Source organism: Ursus americanus, chromosome 5 (genome assembly GCF_024610735.1).
Source record: "Ursus americanus isolate L20-20 chromosome 5, mUrsAme1.1.p, whole genome shotgun sequence".
In the NCBI taxonomy this organism is placed as follows: Eukaryota; Metazoa; Chordata; class Mammalia; order Carnivora; family Ursidae; genus Ursus; species Ursus americanus.
This window is the reverse complement of record NC_142131.1, coordinates 19,639,224-19,652,537: the sequence shown is the minus strand read 5'-3', so window position 1 is coordinate 19,652,537 and position 13,314 is coordinate 19,639,224. Positions and strand designations below refer to the sequence as shown.

Sequence of the window (13,314 nt, the reverse complement as noted above, 5' to 3'; positions counted from 1 at the left end):
ACAATAGGCTTAAAAGTAATGAATCATGGAACTTTACATCAAAAACTTGGGATGTACTGTATGGTGACTAACATAACATAATAAAAAATTTTTATAAAAAAAAAAGTAAGAGCTTAAACTATGTAACTTTTAGAAGAAAGCATAGATGTAAATCTCCATGATCTTGGATGAGGCAATAGTTTCCTGAATATGACACCAAAAACAAAAGAAAAAAAATAGATAAAAAATTTTTTTGATGCAAAGGACACCATCAAAAAGTTAAAAAACAAAAACAAAACAGGGGCACCTGGGTGGCTCAGCTGGTTAAATGAGCCTTTGGCTCAGTTCATGATTGCAGAGTCCTGGGATCAAGCCCTGTGTTGGGCTCCCTGCTCAGTGGGGACTCTGCTTCTCCCTCTGCCCCCACCTCAAATAAATAAGTTAAAACTCTTTTAAAAGAGTAAAAAAACAAAAAACAAAACAAAACAAAAAAAACCCACAAAAGCACAACAACAAAAACAAATAAAATCCCACAGAATCTGAGAAAATATTTCCGAATCATATATCTGATAAAGGACTTGTATCCAGAATATATAAAGAACACTTACAACTCAACAGTAGATAAATAACCCAAATTTAAAATTGGCAATAAATTTGAATAGACACTTCCCCAAAGAAGATATACAAATGGCCAATAAGCAAATGAAAAGACACTCAGCATCATTAGTCATTAGGGAAATGCAAATCAACTCCACAATGAGATACCACTATGCACCCACAAGGATGGCTAAAATAAAGAAGGCAAAAACAAGTGTTGACAAGAACATAGAGAAATGAAATCCTCACACATTGCTGGTAGGATTATAAAACAGTGCATCCATTTTGAACAACAATTTCGTAATTGTTTTAAATGTTAAAGATAGAGTTACCATGCAATCAAGCAATTCCACTCCTAGGTGTATATACCCAAGAGAATCAAAGTATATGTTCACACAAAAATTGGTACACAAATGTTCACAGCAACATTATTCTTAAGCTAAAAAGTACAAACAACCCAACCGATTGATGGATAAACAAAATGTGATATATGCATACAACAGAATATATTATTCATCAATAAAAAAGAATGGAGTATTGATATATGCCACACCACATATAAATCCTGAAAATGTTATACTAAGTTAAAGAAGCCAGTCACAAAAGACCACATAGTCTATCATTACATTTATATAAAATGTCCACATTGGGTAAATTCATCACTGTTTCACTATTAATAGGACTGAGAATTAGTAGTTCCTAGATGATAAGAGGACTAGAAAATAGGAAGTCACTGCTAATGGGATTTTTTGGATTACTGAAAATGCTCTAAAATTAGATAATAGTGATGGCTGTATATCTTTGAGAATATACTAAAAATCATTAAAATGTCTATTAAAAATGTCTATTTTTAAAGTGTAAATGTGTTGTTATGTGAATTGTATCTCAATAAAGCTATTAGAAAAAGCATGCACAAGAACGCAAAGAAGAAAATAAAATCCCCATAAATTCAGTATCCAGAGATGTTTGCTCTGAAGTTAGAGAAATAGGACAGACTTTAGAGTCACCCAGACCTGCATTCAAATCCTGTCCTTTCATTTACTAATGTATTTGTAGCTAAGCGATTTAACTTCTCTGAATTTTTTAAAATCTGCAAATGGATCCATTAGTAAGGACAGGATAAACTTATCACAAGTAAATGGTGAAATTTAATAAACATAATAGATTTTTTTTTCTGGGCTCACATAATGGTCTAACAAGTTTGGGTTCATGCCAATAGCAGCTCTTTTCAGTGCTCTGGGGACCCACACTCCTTCTAGGATTTGACTACTACCTTCTAGGGTGGGGGCTGATAAATTTTTTATGTAAAGGGCCAGATAATAAATATTTTAGCCTTTGCAAGCCGTAACGTCTCTGTTTAAACTCAACTCCACTGTTGTAGCACAGAGCAGTCATAGGCAATATGTAAATGTATTGACAGACTGCATTCCAAAAAAACCTCTTTATAAAATACCCAGGAGGGCAGATTTGGTCAATGTGCCATAGTTTGCCAATGCCAGCTCCAGAGTCTTGTATCCAGCTAGCAAAACAAGAAAGAAGGTGTGGAGGAACCTGACTCTTCAATGCTCAGCCTGAAGTTATACACATTAGTCTGCCCACATTCTCTCAGTGAAAACAAGTCAAAACCATAAAAGATCATACGTACCTGTAAGAGGGTCTAGAAAATGCTAATGATTAAGTATTCACTTTCTAGCTTCAACTCTTACTATGCAAAGGAGATGGATCTGGTGGAGAGTTACTCATCTTTAGCACATTTTATGGTGCTGTTGTGAGGATTAGTAATAGCATCTACGAAGTGACTTGGATGTAAGAGAATTCAATATATACTATGGTTTTTATCATTCTGATCTTGTACATTTTCAACAAAATTCTAATCTCCTTTGGGCACAATTTCTCTGTCTTAATTGTGTTTTAATTATTACGCTCTTTCCTTAAAATGTGTTCTACTTTTATTATCCACACAGATCCTTTCTCCACTCTGTTCTTCACTCCATTCTAAAAATCTCTTAACTCTCGTTTGTAAAGACAGCACTAGTTTCTATATTCTATGGCCTCCCAAGTTCAAGACTTCTGAATCATTTTTGGCTCACCTTTGCACACATACTGACTTCCTGCATACATTTCCACCATTTTTTTCCATGTAACTTGTATGGCTTTCTCACTATTCTTGTTTCCATCTTCTATTGTCATGTGTATTCATTTCTTAAGGGCTTCTGTAAGAAAGTACCACAAACTGTGTGGCTTAAATGGACAGAAATTTATGTCTCACAGCTCTGGAGGCTAGGAGTCCAAAATCAGGGTGTTGGCAGGGCCACACTCACCCAGAAGCCTGCAGGAGAATCCTTCCTTGACTCTTCCTACCTTCTGGCAGTTTGTGGACAAACCTCAGGGATCCTTGGCTTGTTGGTGCAACATTAATCTCTGCCTCTGTAGCCGCATGGTGTTCTCCCTGCAGGTTACCGTTCACATGACCATCTTTTTATAACGACATCACTTATACTGGATTAGGGGCCCACTGTACTCCAGTATGACCTCATTTTAATTAATTACATCTGCAGTGACCCTATTTCCTACAAATAAGGTCACATTTTAAGGTCTTGGGGGTTAGAGCTTCAATATATATCTTTTTGGAGGGGATACAACTCAACTCATAATACCATGGCTCAAGCTTACATTACCTATTTGCTGGAACACTACTGTAGCTTTCACTTGTTTTGTTTTAATTCTCCATCATTTCCTTATTTCAATATACCTTTCAAGGTCAGAAAAACTTTTTTTTTTTTTAAGATGTATTTATTTAAGAGAGAGAGAGAGAGAGAGCAGGCACATGCATGCGGCGAGGGGCAGAGGGAGAGAACCTTCAAGCAGACTCCCCACTGAGCACAGAACCTGACATGGGGCTCCATCTCATGACCCATGAGATCACGACCTGAGCTGAAACCAAGAGTTGGACGGGTAACTGACTGAGCCACGCAGGTGCCTTTTCTAACATGGCATGAGTATGATATACTAGGTTTTAAGTTAGAAGTTCAGTAGCCTTTGGTAAATAACTTAATTTCCTAAATCTCAGCTATTTCCTCTGTTAATCAGAAATAATAGTACATACTTCATAACACTGTCAAGAGGATTAACTAAGGTCATACAGGGGACCACACCTACCATACGTAGTGCCTGACAGATGATCAAGGGCTTCCTCAATAAACAGTATACCTGAATTTATGACCTTAATTATACAATTCTGTTACTCAAAAATTTTAACATCATGGACTTGTTTTATTTCTTTAAATGTCCCATGTATATTAGCATTGCCTTGCCCCTAAGAGACACTCAATAATGAATTTACCTTATATTTTTGAAGGCAAGCCCTTGAATAAGCAGTTTCTAGTCTTCAAAATAACACAACTAAAAGCAAGAGAAAAATGTATGAGGAAATTAGGTCAAAGACAGAAATAAGAAAATAAGTATATAGGGCAAGGTTGAATTCATTAGGATTCTTCTTTATGAGTCATACCAACAACGTTTAGCTTATATAAGAAATATGTACAGTATTTCAAAGTTGGCTGTTGAAGGTAAAAAATCTGTTTTGTATTTTAAAGTAAGCAAGAAGTTCCTTTAAATAACAACATGGCATTGAGGAATCTCAGCGTTTTCTTGTTTTTACCCCAACAACAATCTGCTTTCATGCATACTCCACACAGAGTACCAACTCCTCAACATTATCTCTGAAAAACCACATGAAAGGTTAAGTAGTATTAGTCTCCCATCTTTTTTCTTCCAACGTATGATAATCTGAAATCAAACTATTACGTTTCAGAGCTGAAAGATGACTTAGTGATCATTCAATACCCTTTTTTAGATAAGAAATATCACCTGGAATAATTATGTGATTGAGATCACGCTGCCATTTAGTGGAGATGGAGATTAGAAACCAGGACGCCTGTCAAGTGTTCATTCTTCTTTGCCATACATCCTTGCAGTCAAACTGAAGATAATGAAGAGGAAATCCACGGATGATCTCTGGGGATGAGAACTCTGTACGGAAGCCCTCCTACACAGTGGCTGTGGAGTACCCATTGTGGCAGAGTCACCCTGCACACAGAACATTAATACTGCTTGAAAAATCATATATTAAGGCTGACATTAAAGACTTATAGACAACTAATTCAGGAAAAAAAAAAACTGGGAAAAGAAGGATTAAAATCCCTCTTCATACTCTGTATGCAGTGTTTCTCAAACTTCACCATGTATATAAATCACCTGAGGATTTGTTAACAAAGACTGTGATTTAGTAGGTCCACGACAGGGCCTGAGAGTCTGCATTTCTACCAAGCTCCCAGATGATGCTATTGTCTATGATCCATGGACTTATCTGGAACAGTAAGCTCAAGAATGCTGGTAGATCATAATCTCTCTTGTGTCTGGGTAGGGTCGGCTTGGTCTGTAGGAACCACAATGACTACAATGCTTGCTATCTCCTGCCCTGCTTTGATCCTTAGCTCTATTCTACTTTAAAACTATATCCAGTTGTTTGTTTTTTTTTTTCTACACAACTACAAAAAACTTTCTATAGGAAGGTACCATGACTTGTATTTGACTCTCCAGTGCCTACCAAATGTTGGTCACTTAAAAATGTTTATGATTGATTATAATGTTAAAAGAAAAAGAATGTTTGGAAGAAAATGTATTCTGAAAGAAGGAAGTCCTTTTTGGACACTATTCTCTTGGCCATAATGGGAATCATTCTGTAAGCTAGCCATGCTATATGTGCTATGACATTAGAATCAACGTCATATTGTAAAATATGTGATTTGTCTTATCATATGCATTAATCTATGGTATAATAGTGTTTTACTTCTTTTGAAAGGGAAATATTTAGTAATTCATTGATAATTTCATTTCTAACTGAAACTGGAAATAGTAAATCATGACTGATTATATACAAAAAGTGTTTTGCATATGATAATTGTTACAGAAAAAAGATCAACTAAAATTCAATCCATTTCAATTAATAATATTTTGGAAATTTATATTTAAAGATAAAAAATTTTTAAATAATTTATCTATTCAATTATTAATAACTTAATATTCACTGATAATATGTACTAATTTTGGAATAAACAAGTTCTTTTTTGGAAGGAGGCAAATTTTTCCAGTGAAATTCTTTAAGGCATATAGAACATGTTGATATTTCTCTGACCCAGCCTGATCATAAAATGATATATACTTGAAAAAAATATTCTAGTAATCTATCAAGTTTCCCAAGTCCTCTCTTGATTTTCTGGCATCTCAATATTCTCTTAGGGGTGCATAAAATATCCTCATACTTGGAAATTTTCTTTTGCAGATGGTAACTGGTCTCACTCTTCAATATACCCAGTGGTCAGTGTTTTGGCTTGTCATTCCAATAATCCTTCCCTGTAACTTTCAATGTATCGAATTATAAAATTTTGCTTAGAATACCTGACATTTCCAACTCAAGAATCTATTAATTTCAAGGAAATGTTTTCAATTAAGTTTTCTCTTTCCAATATAGTCAACATACATTATTATACTGGTGTACAATACAGTGATTCAACAATTCTATACATTACTTAGTGGTTATCATGATAAGTGTATCTTTTTCAAGGAAATTTATTAGTACGCATAATTGGAGGTAGAGTGTGCTCAATGACACTATCAAAAACTCTTGTTTGTTTTCTCAACCTACCTTCCATATCCTAAACCTCATCCAAAGGCTGGTTCCCTTGTAGTAGCACGAAGGGAGCCCGAGGTATCTGAAGGTTATTTATTGACTTTCATAAGAAAAGAACATGTGAAAGCTAAGACTCTGTTCCTCTCAAAATCTACCACGGAGGTCATTTTCATGTCATGAATAGACAGCTTGAGTCACAGGCTTATCCTGGTTCAATGACAGTTAAGAAGGAGATGCCGGGCATTTGAATGGTCTAAGTAGAATTCCCTTTGGAAATGAGGATTTGTGTAGGTCCCTGGAGGGGGAAAAAAAAAAATTCAGAGCTCAGTTTGGAAGAAAGATGACAATGTGGGATTATTCCAAGACACACTGATTTCATAAGTCTACCTTCTTTTATAAGATTCGGGTTTATGTAGCAATACATTTGACCCGTCTTTTATTTGAACTGTCTTCTGACAATCAGTTGAAAGTGTTCAATAAAAACCTAATGAAAAGCAAATAGGTGCCAAGAGTGGAGGGTAGGGACTAGTTTTGCAAGTGACCGTTCCATTAACACATGTACTTGTGTTACAAGAATTTTGCTATCTTACCAATCTTCTGATACAGGAACAGAAGACTTACATATCAAAGACCCCCAATATTTCATTTACGCTGCACGTTTGACTTCTTAGTTCCAAAGGAAAATATACAAGCAATATTTGCTGTGTATCAACAAAGAAGAATGAAGAAATTAACAGTCTAAGGTGTCCATCCACATTTGAGTTATAGAGAAAAGGACCCCAATTTTTTCATACACAAGTATGGAATGAATTAGAGGTATTCCCTAAAATACTGGGGCATCCGAGTGTCAACAAAGGATGTGAGGTTACTGGAAAAATAAGCTCTTTCCTTGTAGTTTTTCTCTGGCACAGGAGATACAGGAACTATACTTCTCTTATTTGGGTGACTTGAACAATTTTTTTTAGTTCTGATGTGATATGCAGCACTTGTTAACCCATGTAAGAATGAGTCATGTTCTAACACATTTCTTTTGTATCTTATGGTTAGAGAGCTGTGCTGAACTGACAGACAAAGACTGTGAAAAAAGATGGGCTTTTTGTTCATATACATTGAGGACTGAATCTGTGAAAGAAGATGACCCTCAAAAATGATACATTGTTTTTCAAGAGTGACAGTCAGAAAGGCGAATGTCAGTGGTGACAGGAACACGGCAGGGACATCAGCCAGCAGCATCAATGCCTCTGTCCTTGGTCATAAAGTAACAAGCAGTGGGTAAGGACTAAGGAATGCTGGCTCCTGACAACTAACTTTACATATAACTAGAAAGAGTGTTAAGATAAAGGTCAAAATGTTATATCAAAAGAGCAGAATCTCTAGACTGGTGACTAAGGCAACAAGTACTGAGGTTCAGAATAAAAGATGTCTGGAAATATTCCCCGAGCATGCCTAGCAACATGCTCTGCCTTCGTTTTGACTGTTTGTTGTTTACTTTCTCCCTTAGCTTTCTAAGAGCAGCAGAGCCATACGGGGTGTATGTATGGCCTTCGGGAAGGGAGAGAGTGGTGGGGGTTGGGGGCACGGGGCAACTCGGAGTTAATGAAAATGCTAACCTGGTCCCTTGGTCCCAGGAGTCAAACTGAACTGTGAGAAACAAGTGAAGTCGACTCTGTCTTAGACTTTTGTGATGCTACCGGGCGGAATAAAAACCCTCCTCTGCTGTCTCCTACAAGACCGACTTTTCTCCCCGGAGTGTTATCAAGAGAGACTGAACACAAGATAGAAAAGCCAATAGGGTGCGTGTTCTTATTCTTGTCTGAGTATCTTTTCTTAGTAGTCTCAATTGGAATAACAGTCTCCCCAGCATAATTTTAAGGAAAAAAATACCCACACACATACATATATATATATATATGTATGTATCCAGACAAAAAGAATGAAGGTACAGATTCTGTCTATTTTGAGGCAATTTCCATAGAACAGATTAAGTAGAAAAATGATTTGGGGAGCACCTCTCTAGTAAACCACTTTGGAACCTGTTTTTCTCCTAATTCTCTGGCACTGGCTAGCTTTCCTCAGAATCAGGAATCCTGCTCCTTTTAGCCACTGCCACACCATCCTCCTGAAAAAAGTCCACTCGATAACACACCAAGTTTAACATATAATAAAAAGAGCAGTTGAATGTAATAAGCTTGCTGTTCGCCAGAGATTTTTTAAAAGTGTTTTTACATTATTAACCCATTTGATATTCACAATGACATCTTGTAATGGGTCGCTCTGTTTTACAGAAGAGAAGACCATGGCACAGACAGATTAAGAAAGATAATTAACAAAGGAAAAAAAAAAGGGAGGGAGGCAAACCAAGAAACAGACTCTTAACTACAGAGAACAAGCTTATGGTTACCACAGAGGAGGTGGTGGGGGGATGGGTGAAGTAGGTGATGGGGACTAAGGAGGCCACTTGCTGTGATGAGCAGCAGGTGATGTATGGAAGTGATGAACCTCTACACTGTACACCTGAAACTACTATTACAATGTATGTTAACTAACTGGAATTAGAATAAAAATTTTAAAAAAAGAAACATGCTTAAATCATAGAGTTTTAAGTGGCAGAGCTAAGATTCCATCCCAGACAGACTGGCTTTAAAGCCTATCCTAGTAGCCACCGTAATTTATTACCCAAGACCATTTGTGTATAATATTTGCTAGTAAAATGTTTCTTACTTTGAATTGTTCTGGGTTTTTTGTTTGTTTTTGTCCTATTTGCTTCTTCTAAAAAAAATAGAATGTCACTTTATCCTCTTTTTCATTTTGGGATTTCTGCATGATTCTCAAAAATAAGACAACCCATTTCTTAGTTTCCTCAATGTTATGGGGGATTGATAGCTACAATAACTGCACAGATAATTATCAATTTCAATTTAAGAAGATTTTGTACTTGCCACAAATATTAATTTTTTTTTTACACTTTAATGGATTGGAAAAATTTGAAACAAAAATCTAAGTTGAGGAAAAGAAGAGATCCCTGGTGGCCCTATTCCTAGTGCATGTTCTTGGGTAAATCATGAGGGCTTTAGTTCCACCGTTTACAAATAATTGGATAAGAGGAGCTAAAATATCTAAAGAAGCTTCCAGAACTAAAATTTGATGAGTTTGTACATTACTGGGTTTGTACATTACAAGACTTTTTCCCACTTTTTTGGTAGCAAGAATTTCCTTATTTGGGACATTTAAAACCAGACTGTACAACAAATAGCAGAAAACTTTTCTCCCTAACCTTTGTTCTAACCTCTATTAAGCTGTTTCAAAACATGTCCTCATTTCTAAGGCTACTATATAATATTCGTTTATGTGTTTGGAAAGTGAACCACTTCTCTGAGAGATTCTGATTTCTTGATACTCTGCTAAATATTTTTAAAAGCAAATTATTATTTGAAGGAAAATAAATAACAACTTCTTCCAGCAGGCCAGAGAAGCCACAATCACGCTAGGGTTTATGATGACATAAACTTTTCCTAGACACTAAAGCAAGACATTGCTCCTAGCACTCTACCATCTGCTGCAGATATTTTAAAATTCTAAAGCACTAACAATGATGCAATTTGCTACATTTTGAGCTGCATTTTACAAATCTCTCTTTGCTGAATTACTATTGATGACATTAAAACCCTTTACAAATCAAGACAACACATTTGCTTGCTAGTGCCACCAAAGAGCTGTCAGCTACTCTCTTTCTAGGAGTCTACCTGCCACCTCCTTTGGGGTCAGCAATGTTTAAACCCTCTTAGAGAATGAGAAGGAGATCCATCATTTTCTACACTACTTATCGCTCACGGGAGAAAATGCCCAGGGAGAAGACAACATTAACTTGAAGAAGGAGTAACTGGGAAGCAAAGTGAGCAATTTATTATAATTTTTTTCATCTTCTCGTAGATAAGGAGGAGTATTCTCCAGATTTATGGAAACAAAAGATGAAAACTTACTAAAATAAGTTATACAACAGAGGAGGGTCGAGGAGCCAAAACACTTTTTCATGAGTGCAGGTGTAAAACTTAGAGAATTAGAGAAAATAAGTTGCCTGAAGGAAGAAGAAAAATGGCAAGAATTAAGACTTAAATGTTCGATAAGGATTTAGAAGTTTTCTTTTTCTCCTGAAAGTTGAGCAACGGGGATAGCTTCATAGATTTGTAGGTTTTAAAAAACTCCAATTTCAAATTATTTTCAGCCAGTGACAGTGTGTTATCTGGCTCTCTGCAAAAAAGTTCACTTAAAGGGACAGGAAGAAAACACATCGCCAACAATCATGAAAGAAGTTTCAGCTCAACTCCACACCTGATGACTGTGGTTATCAGTTTCAAACTTCAGAGATTATTAGCAGCTGTTACTTTCTAAAGGCACCTAAGATATTCAAACATTTGCCCTGGAAAAATGACACCTGTCGGAAAAAGTAACAGGATGAAATACGTCTTCATTCATTTTAAAGGACATAGTTTATAAGAGATTTTCATCTAACTGAAAAAATCATTGCAAGCATTTGTGGTTACCTTCCTAGCCCTTTCCCTTTATACTAGACTCTTTTTAAAAGATCTTAAATTCAAATTCCTCATATTCTTATTATGTTTCAATGCTGAAATAATTTTAACTGTTGCTATACCTGTTCTAAAACCTGTATCTACAAAAGGCCTGGAGCAGTAGACATATGCTTATTTATTAGACAGAAAATATACTTGAATTTTCATATTAATGATAATTTCTGGATACTCGTCAAATTCCCCTTTCATTTGTTTTATAAGCAAGACATTATTACACAGAAAAGACAGGACACATTGAGAAATACCTTCTTTTGTTAAGTTTCAACCTAAGAAAAAATAAAGTTTACATCCTTGAACATCTTTATTCCCAAGGTTTGCTGCATCAAGTGAGGGGAAAGTAGGTGACTTAACAAGCAGAGCTGAGGGCTGAGTCACCACGCTTGTAAGTTGCAAACTGTCATCTAATTTTTATTACTGAACACTTAATGAAAGAGTGGTGAGGTTACAAGCAGGTGGCCAGGCAAGATGCGAATGAATCACTTGCAGAAAAGGCACAGAGTTTGCCACAAGAGCAAGATATTTGAAAAAGATCAGCTATTACATGATCCCCACACGAGTCCTCACCCACACAGTCTCCTTTCCCCAGAGACCTTGCTCCCATACGAACAGCAGGAATGATAATAGTAATAATATCCACCGTGCACGTGTTAAACACTAGTTCCCAAGATAGACACTTTACACGTATTATTTCTAAACACTAAACTACTCCTACAAAGTGAATGTTATCACTTTTGCTCGTAAATGAGAAAGGGGAAGCTCAAGCAAGCAGAGCTGTCTATGATCCTAATACTAAAAAGTACTGAGCTCAGGAGTGCCTAATATCAAAGCCCATACTCTAGGCAACACACTTTGTTGCTCCATCTGTGGTTGTATACAAAGCGGTTTCTGGGAAGAATGGACTAATAGAAGGGGAGCTAAAGATACAAATTTGAGTCTTTAAAACTCAGTTATTTATTCATCTACCCAGAAAAGACAGTGGGAAACAAATATAACAGGCATACGAAATATAAATTTAATACACAAGCAAAGTCACTAAATTAGAAATTTCGATGTCGTATTATATCCTGCAGCACTTATTTTAAAGGTACCGCCTAAGATACTGGATGGTCTTAATGAATCAAATAAATCCCCTCCCACTCTTTTACTTTCTTACCTTGTAAATGCTGAATCAGGCAGAAAATGAACTTATTCTGGTTTTGATCAGAATTTTGGTTAGAACCAAACCATACACAGTCCTGAGGGTAAGAACAAAGTTCAGATGAAGGGAATGAAACAAGGCAGGACTTTCCATCCTCCACAGAACCTGTAATTCTATTTTATTAGCCCTGACCTGCCCCGGACCAACCAGGAAAGCTAGTCTCTGGCTCCTGGGACTCTTCCTCCCTAGTCCTGATGCCCAAAGGAAACGCTTCTGGCTTCGCAGAACTTGTCATGTGTAATGCATTAGTAATAATAACCATGCAATCACTGCTAGTTCAAAATGTGGTCCTGAACATTTTCGTCAATACACAATTGTAATTTTAAATGATTCTAGAAGTTTTACTGAGCTATGATTTTTAGTTTATAATCAAAGGCGGCCAAATTTGGACTTCAAGAAATATTCCAATTACTTGGAAAATTCACAAACTCCCTAGAAACATTACTACAGAGTGACAATCTCAGGGAGAATCCTACAACTTCATAGAATAAAGGGTCCATAATTATAAACAGAAAGACCCCCCTCAAAGCAGTGTGTACTGAGGGGAAGGCAGCTTGCTCTGAGAATAAGCACTTTCCAGGAAAGGGACACTTGAAGTTGAACAATCCTTTATCTTCCATTCTGTTTTATTTTACCCTTGTTTTTCTTTGTAATTACACTATAAACAGCTCATTGCAGAAATCTGTTAATATGCTGCAGATGGTGAGGGGATCGTACGGTACTTTATTCTTCAGCATCTTGGTCACTTACCTCATGAAAATGGGTCCCAGTATTACATTTAAGAAGAGCTATTTATTTTCTAACGACTTTTCTATTATTCACACAAAAAAAGTATCATTCCTCAGAACCAAACACCAGAAACCCAACACTGGGTTCTCTTTTTGACTTCCCTTGAAACTGTATTTGACTGCATAAAGCGTATTTACTTTTTAAGTGTTTAAGAATGTTTAAAAAAAAAAAGACACTATTACTTTCTAGAAAATTGTATAAAGCTTAACAAATTAGCATTTACAAAATAATTTAAACATCTCGAAGTTTCATATAGCTTCTCAATATTAATATATAATTTCAGTATCTACTTTTTAATCTTGATTTTTTTTAAATTAATGTTCTTCCCCCAAAATATTAGTAAAAAGCTATCAGAGTAAGCTGAGTAACAGATTTCAGCATTATCAGTGAGGCAGTTTTTGTATGCCTTGCCAATATCTTTGTAGGTCTCCTTGTTAATCATTTTACTTTATTATTTATTCCATATATAT

At 36.0% G+C, this 13,314-nt stretch overlaps 1 long non-coding RNA gene across 1 annotated transcript in view; it reads right to left on the bottom strand.

Annotated features, from left to right (window-relative positions):
• Nucleotides 1-2,026: 2,026 nt before the first annotated feature.
• The window catches only part of LOC123791492 (uncharacterized), a 363,697-nt gene continuing 352,409 nt past the window's right edge, over nucleotides 2,027-13,314 (bottom strand). Inside the window, exons 11-14 of the long non-coding RNA XR_006779396.2 lie at nucleotides 12,011-12,092; nucleotides 6,284-6,563; nucleotides 4,447-4,665; nucleotides 2,027-3,978 (exon numbers count right to left, since the gene is read on the bottom strand). This is a non-coding gene — a long non-coding RNA (uncharacterized LOC123791492). The remainder of the gene's footprint in view (nucleotides 3,979-4,446; nucleotides 4,666-6,283; nucleotides 6,564-12,010; nucleotides 12,093-13,314) is intronic.